The 18,887-nt window shown below is 45.4% G+C and overlaps 1 protein-coding gene across 1 annotated transcript in view; it reads right to left on the minus strand.

Annotated features, from left to right (window-relative positions):
• DDX10 (DEAD-box helicase 10) overlaps positions 1 to 18,887 on the minus strand; it is a 320,895-nt gene that overhangs the window by 98,643 nt on the left and 203,365 nt on the right. The gene's annotated exons all lie outside the window — the stretch shown is intronic.

An 18,887-nucleotide genomic window follows, 5' to 3' on the forward strand; every position in this document is an offset into this window, starting at 1 on the left:
AAAGATCTTGGCAAAGGTCTTGGCACTGAGATTGAATACTGTCATAATGTCCCTGGTGCACGGAGATCAGGCGGGGTTTATGCCGAATAAGTCCACCGCCATCAACTTGCGGAGGTTGTTTCTAAACATGCAGTCTGACGCGGATAATGTAGGACACAGGGCTTTGCTGTCTTTAGATGCGGCCAAGGCATTTGACAGCATTGACTGGAACTACTTGTGGGAGGTGTTGGCGCGATTCGGGTTTGGAGAGAAATACATAGCATGGGTCCGTCTACTGTATAGTCGTCCGGAGGCAGCTATCAGGGCCTTCGGGTGTCTGTCCCATGGCTTCGCGTTGGGAAGAGGGACGAGGCAGGGATGCCCGCTGTCCCCTCTCCTCTTCGCGTTGGCCATTGAGCCTCTGGCCATGGAGATTAGGGCCAATCCGGGTATAGTAGGGTTTTGTTATGGCCCCCTGCAGGAGAAGGTGATGCTCTATGCAGATGACACCTTGCTTATGCTGGGAGATACTGATGCATCTCTGAGGGAGGCCATGGCAACCATTACACGATTCGGGGGGTACTCTGGCCTGCAGATTAACTGGTCAAAGTCGGCCCTGCTATTGTTAGATGGGGAGGCCACACAAACGGTGACATCGTCCTGCCCTATACCGGTCACGACTTCCTTCAAATACCTCGGGATTTATGTAACGGCCAACCCCAGGGATTTTAGCCATTTGAACATATCCCCCCTGCTCCAGAGGTTCCGGGAAAGGGTTAAGTCATGGAACAATCTCCGTATCTCGGTGGCGGGTAAGATAAACCTAGTAAAGATGATATTAATGCCGCAGTTGCTGTATTGTCTCCACAACGCCCCGGTGGTGATCCCTTTAAAAATCTTTAGAATAGTGAATTCTATCTTCCGGTCCTTGATCTGGAAGAATAAGACGCCAAGAATTAAACTTGAACATCTCCAGAGACCCAAGGACAATGGCGGGCTGGCGTTGCCCAACCCGTGGTTGTACTACCTTGCGGCGCAATTGCAACACCAGGTGGGGTGCTTCGGGAGGGAGCCGGCTGGTTCCTCTGGAGCACTGATGCTACACACGGTGGGGGATGGGCCCATCCCCATGGCACTTGAGGCCCTGGCTTTCGCCAAACCTAATAAGAAATACCCCACGTATAATCTTATACAAAAGATATGGAACAAATGCAAATATGTACAGCAAGCTGATGGATACACTGACTACAGCCCCCTATGGCATAATGATACTTATACAGAACTGGCTAAATTACAGATTGGTGGTGGGTGGAAAAGTCATGGGGTCACACACATTAAACATGTATTTAGACACGGGAGGCTCAGGCCATTCGCAGATTTGCGGGTGGAATATGGGCTACCGTCTTCGATGCTTTTTCAATATATGCAGCTTCAGCACGCAGTGAGGGCCCAGAGTAGGTCATCTGAGTGGCATCTGTCGCCGACTCCGGTGTTTAGTCTCCTGGGTGATGCTGTGTCCTCGAAGGGATTTATCTCTGAATGTTACGCCATCCTACTACAATACTTCTTGGGACAGCATCCAGTCATGGTAAGGGAAAAGTGGGAGAGGGACGTGGGGCAATTGGATGGAGAACAATGGGAGGAGATATTCCAGGGGGTGAGTTCCTGCTCACTGAATGTGGCTCAGCGACTCACTCAGCTATACATTATATTTAGGGTGTATTACACGCCGCGCAGGTTACAATTGATGGGAATGCAGACGGATGATGTGTGTACTAGATGCAAACGTGACCACGGGGACCTCATACACCTCCTGTGGAGATGTCCCAAACTGCACAAGTATTGGTCTGAGGTGACGAGTACTATTAATTCTGTTTTTGGGGTATCCATGCCTGTGGACCCCAGAGTTGGTTTACTGGGGGTCTTGGAGGAACAGGTTGAAGAGGTGTACACAAGGGAGGCGGTGCAAAGGGCGTTGTTCCAGGCCAGAAAATTGATTATGATACACTGGAAATCTGAGACCCCTCCGACTTTAAGGGAGTGGATTGATAGGATGGGTGGAATGCTACGTATGGAGAAACTCATTTACCAACATAGGGGAAGCAATCGTAAATTTGAAAACCTCTGGGCTCCGTGGCTGGATGCACCGGGGCTTTCACCGGTGGATCTGGTTATGGATAGGTTGCTGGGAGCGCATGTGGGATAAATGTTATAATTCGGGGAAATGTATACTAGGGGGGATGAGAGAAATGCTATGTGACTGCAGTGCCCGGCTGGGACTGGTCGATGAGAAATGTATTCCTGGTTTTGCTGTGTAATATTGAATGCCATAAGTTGTATACCACATTTTCATCTTCATCAATAAAAACTTTTTTGTTGGATTAAAAAAAAAGAACAAAGAAACAGAAAGTGCACCCGTCAATTTCCCCATGTCAAGGCCATGCATGGAGGGAGGAGCAGGACAAAAGCAAATCCACTGCCCCGTAGGTACCAGGCATAATAATTCCCCCCTTGATGGTTCATATAAGTCACTGCCCTGGCATTGATTCAGTATGGGGTAAACACCAGCTTGGCCATGATCCAAAGGGAGAGAAACTGCATCAGAGCAGTGAGAAGGGATCTCACCTTCTGAAGGCCTCAGGGGTTATAGAATGAGGCCAAGGGCAAATGTCTTTAGGCAAATTCTCCCCCTACACACTACTGTATTGGCATCAGCTGAACACAAGCAGCTTTGAAAGAAGAGACAGATTGATCACAACTCACGATATGGGAATCACGATATGGGAATTAGTTATCATAGGAAGCAAAAAGTCTCTCAAAAAAATGTGTCCTTAGTCAAGGGCACCACGGGCCATCGTACAACAATGGCCTGCAATGGACAGCAACAGTGAAGGATGTCTCACAGACATCCAAAAATGCAGAGCAAAAAAAAAAAAGAGTAGATGGCCCAGTGTGGCCAAGTTCTTAACAGTACAAACAAGGTTAACTTGAGCACCCCTGTAGAGCAGGAAAGGTAAACTTCAGTGTGCGACTAGGTCACTCAGACTACTACTCAAAAAATAAGCGAGACAGATTCTGCAAGCCTATTGTACAAACTAATCACAGAGCAGGCAGATTTAAAGGCTGTAAGTATCTGGAGCACCCTATACCGATATGTAAAACCACATGCAAGACAACTGTTCCAACAAGGGGCTCTCACAGACCCACTGCAAAGAAGGGTTAATGTCACCGTATGTCACAAACAGTGTGCAAGCGAGACATTACCAAGATATGACTGTCCACTGAACAACTGTGGACTACAGTAGAAGTTCAGTAGTTGGTAAGGGGTTTTGTAAATGGACACATGAAACATGAAGGACTGCAGTGTTTGGTCACATGACATTCGTTAAATAGCAACATGCTCTGGGACAGGGTGCTACTGAACACACCTACATTTTTCCAACTCGCATTCAAAGCTACTAAAAAGACAATAAATATGGCAAAATAATTGGCTTGCAGCACAGCAATATGCAGAAGACGAATACCAGTATAAAAACACAGCCAATTAGCAGGCAGGCTGTGTACACTAAGTCAATGTAAGGCAAGATGTTTATGTTTGACTGATGCGTACCTTTAAAATGGTACTACTGGAATTGGTATTCATCAACAAAGCTGCTCACCCAAAACACAAAAAAAAGATGTGACTGGCATCTCAAAGAAAGTCACGTAGTGGTATCTGGCCGGGAAGCTCAGATCCTACGGCAGGTTGCGAGTACCTGATCAGACACAGGTCTGACATCTGTGCAGAAACAATTAATGCAGGCTGAAGGATATTTTAATGCATTGTAACATCTGTTCTGCTATGAAATCTCTGATCCATCTGTAAGAGAGGTAATAACTGATAACACTAATTGCTAGCGAGGAGTCCATTATAATGAATCATGCTCACTGTAAATATAAACTGATTTAGAGAATTCACATTTTGTCTTGCTTATTACTACAGTGTCTGGCTGAGCTTCACCTTCTCCTCAATCATTTCTATTCCATTTCTCCAACCATGGCATTTAAAGAAAAATTGCACTTTTAAAGCAGCTAATGCGGCCATGCTAATCAAGCAAGTTTACAGATAGAACCTTTCACCTTGTTCCCGACATCCTCAGAGCGTTACCAGTATTATTAACAGTTCTGCCAGTACACATTTCCCAATGAAGGAACCTGAAGACAAAGGGCTCTCTACATACAGAACAACAAATGAAATAAAATCCCCAGCATTCTTTTGCATGTGCATGCGTTTGGACTAGCTGACAACTGGTCTGCAGGGATAAAAAAAGAAGTGTGCACATTTACAGAGACAATGGCGGATGCTTTCCATCACATACTGTAGCATCAGACACTGCTGTAACCTTATAGTAGACGTACACCCAACATATTTTCTTTTGCACATGCGTCCACCCAACACACATGGCATGTGCTGCATAGAAATGGTGATTTTAGGTCTGCTGATGGTATGAGGAGCAACAAACTTATTTTGTTTTCCAAAGGTGTATTTATTCCGTAACCACTCGAGTACCAGCCTGTAATATTCCATTACTAGGTCATTTTTCAGCACTGTGACAGTTTAACCTACAATTACCTGTACACTGTCATGCAGCACTGCACCCGAATGCGTTTTAGATTTTTATTTTTTATGGAGACAGATCGAGCTTTCTTTTGGTGGTATTGAATAACCACTGGGTTTTTTTATTAGAAAAAGGAAAAAAGACCAAACCATCTTGGGAAAAAAAAAAAAAAAAGTTTCCCTTACTCACTTTTAAAATAAAAATGCCAGAATAATACAAAAACCCTCGAATCAGCCTTTTTTTGGAAAGCAAACACCCCAAGGTGTTAATCTTTTTAGTCACAATTTTTTGGAAATTATGAAGATGCTGGTAATGAGGGAGGTTAACCACTTAAAGGGGTTGTAAAGGTAAAAAAAAATTCCCTAAATAGCTTCCTTTACCTTAGTGCAGTCCTCCTTCACTTACCTCATCCTTCCATTTTGCTTTTAAATGTCCTTATTTCTTCTGAGAAATTCTCACTTCCTGTTCTTCTGTCTGTAACTCAACACCGTAATGCGAGGCTTTCTCCCTGGTGTGGAGAAAGCCTCTTGAGGGGGGAGGGGGCGAGCAGGAGTGTCAGGATGCCCACTAACACACAGCTCCTTTCTCTATCTGCAAAGTAGAGAGTGTCCTGACTTGCCTGCTCGCCCCCTTCCCCCTCAAGAGGCTTTCTCCACACCAGGGATGCGCATGTGGATGTTACTGCATTATGCAAAATTTCATTTTTTTTTTTATTTATTTAGAAAGAGGTGCCCCGAGATTGTGTGGAATTTTAAAGGGTGCCTTGACTGAAGAAAGGTTGAGAAACACTGCTCTAGCTATGCTGGGAACTCAGTGTGCTCTCCTCCAATGATCAGACTTGTCCTGACACTGACCTCCTTTCGCTTCTCTACATCAAGAACCGCTAGCTGTGTACACAGTCTGACAGCAGCAACTATATTAGCTGACAAAATTACCAGGGTCTGTGTCAAAGGATAAACATACAATATATAAAATTATATTTTAATATCCACATTGTATCCCAATTATTTCTAGCCTACTCCTAGAAATCTGAACAATCTCCCTCTTAGGTTGTAAGCTCTAAAGAGCAATGGCCGCTCACCTCACTGAAAATAAAATACGCTTTCCCACATGGGTGAATCCAAGGCACATATCAGCATAATCCAAGCAGGGGAATGGATACCTCTCAGGATAAATCAGCATAGATGGCAGGCATGGGATCATAAAAGGCACTATGACCAGTGCCAGGAGTAAAATACAGATAAACAGCATAATCCGATGGCAGCGGGTGACGTCACGTGCTTCCCTACCGAACGTTGCGTCCCAGGGGCGGGACTTCTTCAGCAGAACATCCGGGAAAGCGTATTTTATTTTCAGTGAGGTGAGCGGCCATTGCTATTGTTGGTGGAGGTCTCCTGCTATCCCACGCTACATCACCTGCATGCTTTTCATTACCAGTCACTTGTAAAAGGATCACCTGGATGACTTTTATTTGGACTATTATTTTAGCGCTGCACTACCTTTTTACATTGACTTTCAGGAATTTATAAATTGAATCCCAGTGTACATCTGCTGTTTGTGTTCTGTTTGTTGCGCTGATTTTTCTTCTATTTACTTGTAAGCTCTAAAGAGCAGAGCCCTTTGACGACTCTTGTGTTGAATTGTATTATAACTGTACGGTCTACCTTTATTTTGTAAAGCGCTGCACAAGCTATTCAAATGCTGAATAATAATAGTAATCCTAGTTTGTAAACTTACTTAAGATCCCCAAACATTTACTTCTTTGAATTCTATAAACGTACTGTATTCACTATGCCCTGTTACTCTGCACTGCTGTCGCACATTTCACAGAGCCTGCTTCTGAACTACAGAGATACTGAGAGGAGGAGTTTCTACAGGAATTACAGCTTGCAGACAGCAAAGTGCTATGGGATATGTAGTCCTTGGAAATTTACAGTAAAGCGCAAAGAAGCTGCAAAGCATGCAAGAAAATCAGTAAGTTGTGGAAAGATTGGCAGCAGACGGCAACATTTACAACATGAAAGGTGGCTTTCCAAGTAAGCTTATATTGGATTGTAAACATATCCAACGAGCAGGCCCCTCCGATTCCTCCTGTACTGAATTGTATTGTAATTGTACTGTCTGCCTTAACATTGTAAAGTGCTGACCAAACTGTTGGCACTATATAAATTCTGCATAACAACAACTTGTTTATATTAATACAATGCGGAGGTTATAAAATGAAAGTGTATGCTATGATCATGGACAATGACTGACAGTAGATTTCATTTTATTTCATTCACACTCCCCAACAGAAAAAGACTCGTTCATGTTAAAGTGAAAACAGATTTCTGCAAATTCGTTTTCGCTGGATTGCACACAGTTTGATGTCTGTGTACAGGGCAAAGGGTACATACAACTGTACAACTGTTCATATCATCACCAGATCCTGTTAATATTGACAGCAAAGCAAGGAAACCATCTAAGCTTTATACATATCTTTGGAGATGAACTTCAAACAAAAATGATACAGCTGGGATAGAAAATAGAAGACTAAATTAAATTACTCTCCGGCATAAAATAGCTGGTAGGCCCACTTTAATAATATAAATAGCCATGAAACTATTCCGCACATCTCATTTGCTGAAGACATGCAATATTCAGCAATGTCCCTAACATCAAATAGTGGTCTCCGCACGTAGCGGGCATTTCGTACTGAAATAGAAACTTTTACAGCCCCCATCATCGTGACGGAGCAGAATTCACAGTAACAGGGAAGACAATCACTCAGCTAGGGAGGAAAGGCCGAGAAAGATAGGAAGAGGGCTTGGCTTCTGATGATTCCCTTTTAGGCATTATTTAAGCCAAAACCAAAAATGTAATACATTGCACCTTACCAATCTTCAGTGTAGTGACTGTATTAGTTTTCTTTTCTCCCCCCCCTGTTTTCACTTAGTGATCTGGCTAGAAACACACCTTCTGTATTAGAGTGCCCCCACTCTGGATGAAGGAGCATAGGGGCACATTTGGACAGCAGGAGTGTCCGTCTGAGGGAAGGGGAGAGTTAGATGGACTAGCAGATTTAAACCATTAACTAATTGAAGCTGAACTCTAATACTTTATAATCAGTTACAGCAAACAATTTTTCCTTTTGGGATAAACGTTTCACATAAATAAAAGCATTTTAAGCACCCCTGCCAGTGTAAAATGACCGGTCCAATCCCTGTAACTGCAAGAGAGCTTTCCATTTGGAAAAACAGACTTGCTGGTCTGATCCCCAGATAAAAATAGAAGGAAGAAAACCTAGAAAAGGAAACTAAGGCCAGCCATACACGTTTAAATCTCGGCCGGTTCAGCATCAAAATGCACAAAACCGATCAACTTGGGTACATCCAGCCTTCTGGAGCGATAATCACCGTCTCCCCCCCCGCCCGCTCCAAGCCCCCGTGTTGGGAGAAGACAATTGAACTGGCTCTGCATGACTGGTGGTGGAATCCCTGTCTAATTGGCTTTTGGATTTTTGCATATCTACCACAAGGATTCATTTTCTGAACGGTTTATTTCATCACTTAGAAGTATTAAGACATTTTTAATGCACAAAGTGTATCATGTCACAATAAGGATTGAGTGTACAATAATTTTTTGAGACTAGCGCGATGTTTTTTGTTTAAATCTGAGAAAACAATTGCCAATTCCCTGGTCAGCACTGTCTGTGTTAATGGGGGAATCTTGCACAGTGTATGGCTGGGCCTAATACAGTCATCACATATAAGAATTGGTAATCTTAAAGGGGTTGTAAAGGTTTGTTTTTTATTTTCAAAATAGGTTCCTTTAAGCTAGTGCATTGTTGGTTCACTTACCTTTTGTGTCCCCCACATGGCTTCTGCTAACTGCAACTGGGACTTCTTATGGCTTTCTTTCAAAGAAAACTTTTTTCTTGCCCCTCTTCCATAAAGGCCAGATTTGTGGAGTGCACAACTAAAACTTTTCCTGTGGACAGATTCTCCCACCTGAGCTGTGGATCTTTGCAGCTCCTCCAGAGTTACCATGGGCCTCTTGGCTGCTTCTCTGATTAATGCTCTCCTTGCCCGACCTATCAGTTTAGGTGGACGGCCATGTCGGTAGGTTTGCAGTGCCATACGCTTTCCATTTTCAGATGATGGATTGAACAGTGCTCAGTGAGATGTTCAAAGCTTGGGATATTTGGGCCGACATCGCAGGCTCCCTGGACAGGTAAGTGTCCTTATTAAAAGTCAACAGCTACAATGTTTGTAGCTGCTGACTTAAAAAAAAAAAACAAAAAAAAAAAAACACATTTGCATGTGGAACGTCGCTTTAAGGATAGCACAAGTGTTCGTCCTCATCTATAGGCATGGTCACCCTGTAGCAGCATGGCTTTTCTTTAGCTGTAGCAGCATCATACTCTAGAACAGGGGTCTCCAAACTTTTTACTTCGAGGGCCACATTCTATATTTTACACATATTCGCGGGCCGGAAACATAATTTATAAATAAATCCACAGTAGAAGAAGAATAGAATAGAATTTGACTTACTGCTGACAGCAAGATTGAATGGTGCTCCTCTATTCTTTGCTGGCACCTAAACGCTGGAGCATCATGCAGCGGGGCTAAACTTCCAGCGTGCATGAGGCTTTACATCCGTGTCACCATCATCTGTGTCACCATCAGTCTCCCCATCCATCTGTGTCCCCATCAGTCTCTCCATTCATCTGTGTCACCATCATCTGTGTCCCCATCAGTCTCTCCATTCATCTGTGTCCCCATCTGTGTCCCCATTCATCTGTGTCCCCATCAGCTCCCCATCCAACTGTGTCACCATCATCTGTGTCCCCATCAGTCTCCCCATCCATCTGTGTCCCCATCAGTCTCTCCATTCATCTGTGTCACCATCATCTGTGTCCCCATCCATCTGTGTCCCCATCAGTCTCTCCATTCATCTGTGTCCCCATCTGTGTCCCCATTCATCTGTGTCCCCATCAGTCTCCCCATCCAACTGTGTCACCATCATCTGTGTCCCCATCAGTCTCCCCATCCATCTGTGTCCCCATCAGTCTCTCCATTCATCTGTGTCCCCATCTGTGTCCCCATTCATCTGTGTCCCCATCAGTCTCCCCATCCAACTGTGTCACCATCATCTGTGTCCCCATCAGTCTTCCCATTCATCTGTGTCCCCATCAGTCTCTCCATTCATCTGTGTCCCCATCAGTCTCCCCATCCAACTGTGTCACCATAATCTGTGTCCCCATCAGTCTTCCCATTCATCTGTGTCCCCATCAGTCTCTCCATTCATCTGTGTCCCCATCAGTCTCCCCATCCAACTGTGTCACCATAATCTGTGTCCCCATCAGTCTCCCCATCCATCTGTGTCCCCATCAGTCTCTCCATTCATCTGTGTCCCCATCTGTGTCCCCATTCATCTGTGTCCCCATCAGTCTCCCCATCCAACTGTGTCACCATAATCTGTGTCCCCATCAGTCTTCCCATTCATCTGTGTCCCCATCAGTCTCTCCATTCATCTGTGTCCCCATCTGTGTCCCCATTCATCTGTGTCCCCATCAGTCTCCCCATCCAACTGTGTCACCATCATCTGTGTCCCCATCAGTCTCCCCATCCAACTGTGTCACCATAATCTGTGTCCCCATCAGTCTTCCCATTCATCTGTGTCCCCATCAGTCTCTCCATTCATCTGTGTCCCCATTCATCTGTGTCCCCATCAGTCTCCCCATCCAACTGTGTCACCATCATCTGTGTCCCCATCAGTCTCCCCATCCATCTGTGTCCCCATCTGTGTCCCCATTCATCTGTGTCCCCATCAGTCTCCCCATCCAACTGTGTCACCATCATCTGTGTCCCCATCAGTCTCCCCATTCATCTGTGTCCCCATCAGTCTCCCCACCCAACTGTGTCCCCATCAGTGTCCCCATTCATCTGTGTCCCCATCAGTCTCCCCATCCAACTGTGTCACCATCATCTGTGTCCCCATCAGTCTCTCCATTCATCTGTGTCCCCATCTGTGTCCCCATTCATCTGTGTCCCCATCAGTCTCCCCATCCAACTGTGTCACCATCATCTGTGTCCCCATCAGTCTCCCCATTCATCTGTGTCCCCATCAGTCTCCCCACCCAACTGTGTCCCCATCAGTGTCCCCATTCATCTGTGTCCCCATTCATCTGTGTCCCCATCAGTCTCCCCATCCAACTGTGTCACCATCATCTGTGTCCCCATCAGTCTCCCCATTCATCTGTGTCCCCATCAGTCTCCCCATTCATCTGTGTCCCCATTCATCTGTGTCCCCATCAGTCTCCCCATCCAACTGTGTCACCATCATCTGTGTCCCCATCAGTCTCCCCATTCATCTGTGTCCCCATCAGTCTCCCCATCCATCAGTCTCCCCATTCATCTGTGTCCCCATCAGTCTCCCATTTATCTGTGTCCCCATCAGTCTCCCCATTCATCTGTGTCCCCATCATTTTCCCCATCCATCTGTGTCCCCATCCATCAGTTTCCCCATCCATCAGTTTCCCCATCCATCTGTGTCCCCATTCATCTGTGTCCCCATCCACCTGTGTCCCCATCAGCCTTTCCATTCATCTGTGTCCCCATTCATCTGTGTCCCCATCCACCTGTGTCCCCATCAGTTTCCCCATTCATCTGTGTCCCCATCAGTCTTCCCATTCATCTGTGTCCCCATTCATCTGTGTCCCCATTCATCTGTGTCCCCATCAGTCTCCGCATTCATCTGTGTCCCCATCATCTGTGTCCCCATCATCTGTGTCCCCATTCATCTGTGTCCCCATTCATCTGTGTCCCCATCAGTCTTCCCATTCATCTGTGTCCCCATTCATCTGTGTCCCCATTCATCTGTGTCCCCATTCATCTGTGTCCCCATCATCTGTGTCCCCATCCATCTGTGTCCCCATTCATCTATGTCCCCATCAGTCTCCGCATTCATCTGTTTCCCCATCAGTCTCCCCATTCATCTGTGTCCCCATCAGTCTCCCCATTCATCTGTGTCCCCATCAGTCTCCCCATTCATCTGTGTCCCCATCACTCATCAGGCTATCCCCAAAAATTGGTGTCCCCATTAGAGCCCCCCCATCATTTATCCGAGTCTCCCTGCACATTTGTGTCCCCATCACAGCCCACCCCCGCCTGCATATTTGTGTCACCATTAGAGCCATCAGCCCCCCTCCTCACATGTTTGTGTCCCCATAAGAGCCACCAGCACCCCCACATTTGTGTCCCCATCAAACCCCACAGATATTTGTGTCCCCATCAGAGTCATCACCCCCCCCCCCCCACATTTATGTCCCCATCTGAGTCATCACCCCCCCCCCATATTTATGTCCCATCAGTCATCAGCCCCCCCCCCCATTTATGTCCCCATCAGTCATCAGCCCCCCCCCCCCCCCCACATGTATGTCCCCATCAGAGTCATCAGCCCCCCCCACATTTGTGTCCCCATCAGAGTCAGCCCCCCAACATTTGTGCCCCCATCAGTCTAAAACCCCCCCTCCACGTGTGTCCCCAGCAGAGTCATCAGTCCCCCAAAATTTGTGTCCCCATCAGTATGAAAAACCCCCTCCACGTGTGTCCCCATCAGAGTCATCAGCCCCCAGATGTTTGTGCCCCATCAGCGCCATTCAACCCACCCCCACACAAGTGTATCAGCCCCCCTCCTTGCATGTGTCCAGCGCGTCTCCACTCTCCATCACTGGCTGTGCACTGCAGACCTGCTGCATCTCCCGACTCCCGCCCCGCTGGTATTACACACTCGTTACTGGTTACCGAGGCGGGAGGCGGGAGCAGGGAGGCGGCAACAGGTCTGCCCTAAACACCTCATTGGCTGCTGGGATGCCGTGGTCCCAGCCAGCAGCCAACACACACAGTGAGACGCCGGGAGGGATTGCGGGACCTGCGCTGCATATTGCCTGGGGCGAATATGCAGCGCAGGTTCCACAACTAACAGGGGAACTAAGGATTCACGCTGCGGGCCGGAATAAATGGCCTGGCGGGCCGGATGTGGCCCGCGGGCCGTAGTTTGGAGACCCCTGCTCTAGAAGCACAACTGCTCTCTGGTTATAGTGTTGAGGCTCTTTAAGTATAACTATAGGCAAAACTTTTTTTTCATTTTGGATAGAGCAAGAGGAGAGTTATATCCCGTGTCAGGTTTTATTTTCACCATCTGTGTCCATTGTGGAAATTTCCCATCACTTCCTGTCCTATAGCCAAACAGGAAGTGAGAGGAAATCCCTCCAAAGTATTCCTTGGGGACCCCCAAGTTACCAGAACTAGTGTCCCTATGGTAAAAAGGACAAATGGAGAGGGTGAATCTTCCTAACAGGGACACAGACAGCAATAAAAACGAACAAGCGCCGTAATGACTCTCCACTCTCCAAAACTAAAAGAAAAGTTTTTCCTTTCGTTATACTTTAAGAAAAGATCTCCATACCGTTATGGGTAGGCCTTCAGAGAAGACTGTGTGCAATGTCCCCGTACTAAAGCCTGGTAACCATTGCTTTGACAATTAGTGTCTCACTTCACCTAGACAAGGTAATAGGCAATTTTCTTGTTAAATGACAAGCTTTCTTTTAATACACTTCTTAATTCTTAATCTTTTTTTTAATCTGTTGCTGTCAACACGGAGCGTTAACGAGTCTCATGACTGGATAGAATAAATAATTGTCTTCAACATCACTTGGATATTTTTATTTAATCAAACTGCATGAATAAAATGTGCGGATTTAACTGGCAATACTGTCAGTTCAACAAAATAACTGGAGGTCTTGTTGAATCTACTTTCCATCTTATCAGCGACTGGCTGTGTTCTACATTTACTCTTAAGAAAATCAGGAGCCATGAAATCATTAGCGCGCAGTCATACTGAAATGTCTATGTTATTCTGTGTTCTAGGTCTTCTACCCCTAGTTGTCCATCTATTGCTCACTTGGAACAGATGCAATCCATCACGTGGAAAACATTTCCTTGGTGAACTTGATGGAAGATCTCTTTTCAGTATAAGGCTACATTTACGTGTGCTTTACCACCAATGCGAATGGCAGCGGCCAGAATCTATCGATTATTGTTGCTTCACAGAGGTGAGCAGCTAGCTACGGCCGCCTAGCCTGTACACTTGAATGGCCGTAGGGTTGCCAGCTCATCGCTTTAAAACTGAACACACATTAATTACACAGGTTCTGTGGCTGATTAATGTGGTAATTAAACTAATTTAAAGGATAACTAAAGTTTTGTTTAAAAAAAAAAAAAAAAAATCATGTCATATGTGCAGTTAGTTTTGCACAGTGTGGCCCCCGATTCTCCTTTTCTGGGGTCACTCAGCGGCGCTCCTGTCTCCTCCTCTTTTTGAGTGCCCTGTTGGAGAGCCACTCTCCCTCAGGGCACCTGTGCAGACACGCTCCCATGTCCTGCTGCTCCGTCTATTGAAACAGACAGCAGGACTCCGCCCCTGGCTACCGCATCATTGGATTTAATTGATAGCAGCGGGAGCCAATGGCTGCACTGCTATCAATCTATCCAGTCAGGACATGAGACACCGGCTGTTGTACTCGTCCCCATCGCTGGAAAGTAAGGGTCCCGGTAAGTACAAGCGGACAACAGCTTCACAGGAGGTTTTTCACCTTAATGCATAGAATGCATTAAGGTGAAAAACCTTGAGGGTTTACAGCCCTTTTAATGCCGTATCTGCAAGTGATTCTAAAGTCTTTTTTTGTTTGTTTACAAACAACAAACATGTTCTTCTTACCTGCTCTATGCAGGGGTTTTGCACAGAGCAGCCCAGGTCCTCCTCTTCTTGGGTCCCTCAAGCTCCTGGCCCCTCCCTCCTTCACCCACAGCAAGCAGCTTGCTATGGGCGCACCCAAGCCGAGGCGCTGCTCTGTGTGGCCATTCAGACATTGAGTTATGGCTCAGCCTTGCCCCCTCTCTCACCTCATTGGGAAACTGACTTTGAGCGACAGCAGTGGGAGCCAATGGCGCCCGCTATGTCTCAACCAATCAGGAGGGGAAATCCCTGGACTTCGTGGCTCTTGTGCAACATTGCTGAATTGAAAGGGAGATCAGGCAAGTATTAGGGGGGTTGCCTTTACACCACTTTAAATTAACCTCAGAACCTGTGTAATTAATGTGTTCAGATTTAAAAGGGATGGGGTGGCAGCCCTAGTCAGCAGCGACAGCTATTCGTTCACACAGCTGGTGATTACCTTGTGGTGACCACTGCTGGATGCACACCTATAACAACAAATTAGTGTTTCACCCGCTAAAGGAAATTAATTTATTTTCATCCAGTCCCGAGAGTTACACAATCTCTGCCACATAGTGCAGCCCTGACTAGCAGGGAAGGGAATCTGCTCTTTCTACTTCAGTTGTACTTACACTCACAGGTTCCCTTCCCACCTTGCACTGAAGCATACCCGACTGGCTCCTTGTGCTGCTTCACCCTTCTCCTCTCGAGCTTTGCTGTAAAGTAGACTGCAAGAGGCTGATACCAAGACAGATTCAGGGACTTTTATTACTTGCATTTGAAAACACATTTCATGATGTTCTAATGATTGCATTAATCACTGAGTTTTCTATCTGCCTAGAGATCAGCTTTAAGATCACAAGAAGGCCCAATAACGTGCAAGAAGTCACGAGTATTCTTAGTTGCTACGCTCATATTCTCAGATGTCTAATGTACTCTTGTTGTATGGTAGTTAGGAGCAATCAATTCCTGTTCTTTTCTCTGAACGCTATGAGACATAAACCCTCTGTGACTGCATTGCAAATCTCCAATAAAACTTCACATTCAAAATCATTGTAACAAGACAAAGTACTCTTTAATAGTTAGATGAACAAGTCCCTCTATTTCTCATGATAGGCCAATTATTTTCCATTTCTACAGAACTGTACAGATAATTATTCCCCTATTGTTCATAGCACTTTGGGCAATGAGAATGGGCTGACAGAGAGGACTGGGTAATCGCTAGATTAAATAATAGAAAGATGTGCAGCAACAAGACCATGGAAATGAGCATTGCTGCTAATATCCCAATCCTAAAATCGCTCACTGGAAAGATGTGCACATAGCATTTAGAAACTACTTGAAGTGAAAACATTATCCTGTTAAGGCAGAGGAAAATCTAATCACATTCAAGTCAGCTTTATACAGTACATTGCAAGAATGTTAGCCCTTTATTGCAGATCCTATTCTTCTCATGTTCAAAAGACAGTGAAACTGACTATTTTAGTGTGCTGATCAATATGGCTGAAGTGACGGTAAAGGTTTTTCTTGTGCTACAAACACATCAGCCCCTAGTACTGTAGTAAATATTGTACCTTATTGTAATAAGAAATATTATAACCCTAATATACTCACCATCAGCTCCATTACTGTAAAAAGTAGAGATGCGCTGAAACATATCAACCGAAAATGGTGTATTCTGCATTTTACCAATAGATAATGGCGCGGATAACGCACGCGATTTTTACTGTGCTTATGGTGTGTTTGTCAAAGGTCATATAACTCAAAAAGTGCATCAGAAACTTAACATGGGCGCTCCATTGATGCACCATTGCTGTGTATTCAATGCATTTCAATGGGGAGACGCTTTTTTTTTTTTTGACCACTGACCAAAAATGCAGCAAGCAGTATTTTTACCACCACAACAGAAGTGCAACAAACCAGTGTGAAAACATACATAGCATTTAAAGAATGCACTTTTCTTGTGCCAATAATGTTTGATAAAAAATGTATATTCATATAAATTCATGATATCAAATTAAAAAAAGGTATAGAATACAATTATATATAAATATATTTCCATTCAGTTCACCTCTAGTAATAAGAAATATTGATCAGCTACATTACTGCAATAGGAAAAAATATCAGTAACATCAGTCCCAATACTGCAATAAGAAATACTGCAGCCCCAGTATTCCCATCATCAGCCCATTGATGTACGGTCCAATCCTAGTGTATTACATTAGAGACCATACACCATACAACTTGCAGTCTCTAATCTCACCTTAAAGTGGAGTTTAACCCAAAAGTGGAACTTTCACTCATTGTACTCCTCCTCGGTTGCCACATTTGGCACCTTTCGGGGGGAGGGGGGACAGCATACCTGTCTTTCACAGGTATGCTTTTCCCACTTCCGGGAGCCTCAGTATTGACGTCACGGCTGGGGCTCCCTCCTTCTCCTGTCCCTGGCACCGGGCCAGTAGGAGAGAAAAGAGCGCATGTGCAGTAGGGTTCCCAGCGTGAAGCCAAAAGACTTAACTCCCGGGTTCCCTTACTCGCAATGGAGACGACAGCAGCCGACAGCTGACGGAAACATCAGCTGTGGTGCCGACATCGCTGGACTCCAGGACAGGCAAGTGTCCGATTATTAAAAGTCAGCAGCTGCAGTATGTGCAGCTGCTGGCTTTTATTTTGTGCAACGGTGGGCAGACTTCTCCTTTTAAAGGGGTTGTAAAGGAAAAAAATGTTTTCCCTAAATAGCTTCCTTTACCTTAGTGCAGTCCTCCTTCACTTACCTCATCCTTCAATTTTGCTTTTAAAAGTCCTTAATTCTTCTGAGAAATGCTCACTTCCTGTTCTTCCGTCTGTAACTCACCACCGTAATGCAAGGCTTTCTTCCTGGTGTGGAGAAAGCCTCTTGAGGGGGGAGGGGGTGAGCAGAAGTGTTAGGACGCCCGCTAACACACAGCTCCTTTCTCTATCTGCAAAGTAGAGAGCGTCCTGACTTCTCACCCCCTCGCCCCTCAAGAGACTCTCCACACCAGGAAGAAAGCCTTGCATTACGGTGGTGAGTTACAGACAGAAGAACAGGAAGTGAGGATTTCTCAGAAGAAATAAGGACATTTAAAAGCAAAATCGAAGGATGAGGTAAGTGAAGGAGGACTGCACTAAGGTAAAGGAAGCTATTTAGGGAAAAACATTTTTTCCTTTACAACCCCTTTAAGGCCCCTTTCGGGCTAAAAATGGTGCCTGAAAAACACCTCCCCTGCAGTCCCAGTGTAAGAGCCCGAGTGCTTTCACACTGGAGCAGTGCTCTTGCAGAACATTACAAAAAGTCCTACAAGCAGCATCTTTCGGGCGGTGTGGGATTGGTGAATACACTGCTCCTCCACCGCCCCTGCGATTGGAATCAATGGGCACCGCTGCCGAAGTGCCTGCAAAGTGCTTCAGCAGCAGAGCTTTGCAGGTACTATTAGCCCTTTATTTGGTTGCTAGCGGGGGTTAAAAGCGCCCCCCCCACATGTGCTATTACAGCGGTAAAGCGCCGCTAATACTAAGCCCATTGATTTAAAAGTTTCCCAAAACGGTTACATTCAAGGCATGCCATGAATGATAACCGTCACAGTTGCTTGACTGAAATGTCAAGCCATCAAATGACTGGTGTCATAACTGATGACATGCGCAGTACCATGACAATTGCGGATCAAACAGAGGCTAAGATGGTAACTTTATTGGCTGTAAATAGCAGGGTTTAGTTACCGCTTTACGTTCTGTGTCTAGCGCACACTTAGTTTGGAGCTAGACGCCAGTTCCTTGTAGTTTAAAGCAACTTATTGCACAGGCACAAATACAGACACATGAACGGGTCCTGAATGGCCCCAAACGTCACAATTTACTGCTGTGATGTGGTCACTAATAAATTCTTGGACCCGATTTTAAAGATCATGGTGTGCCGGCAATATATGTTTAGCACAAATACAGACACTGCACCCAGCTGTCTACTGACGCATTTCACCACCAGAGGATGAAATACATCCGTAAAGACAACTGGAAGGAATGTCCGTCTTGCATGTCCTGGTGCAATAAAACCAATTTTATCTACAGGGAACTGGTGTAAGGCTCCAAACTGTGTGTGAAAGGTAGGGGTCCCAGAGGAGTGTGTTATCACAGGCTAGAGAAGGGGATGGCGATGGTCTATGCAGCAGTACCATATTAATTGTGAGTAATTAAACTCTGCGTCTGCTGGGAGTGCCAATTATATGATTTAGTGGGCTCTTGGAAATGATATGCACAAACCAAGTTCTGTTGCCATGGTTGCAAGTAGAGAAATAGGGGGAATTTTGTCAGTTATATAAAAAAATGCCTGGCTGCACAATGTAAAGACAACGTTTAAAGTAGAACAATATCCCCTTCCCTGGCTGAATGGCCATGCAAAGTAGACAAAATTGACCACATAGAACATGATTGCTAGAGACAATGAGCTGGAATCATATAGGCGCATGTGGACGGTATGGTCCCATTTCAGTTATTCATCTGCCTTTGACTCCTTTGTATCCTGAATATAGGCTGGCC

The sequence above is a fragment of the Rana temporaria genome, chromosome 2 (assembly GCF_905171775.1).
Source record: "Rana temporaria chromosome 2, aRanTem1.1, whole genome shotgun sequence".
NCBI classification, from domain to species: Eukaryota; Metazoa; Chordata; class Amphibia; order Anura; family Ranidae; genus Rana; species Rana temporaria.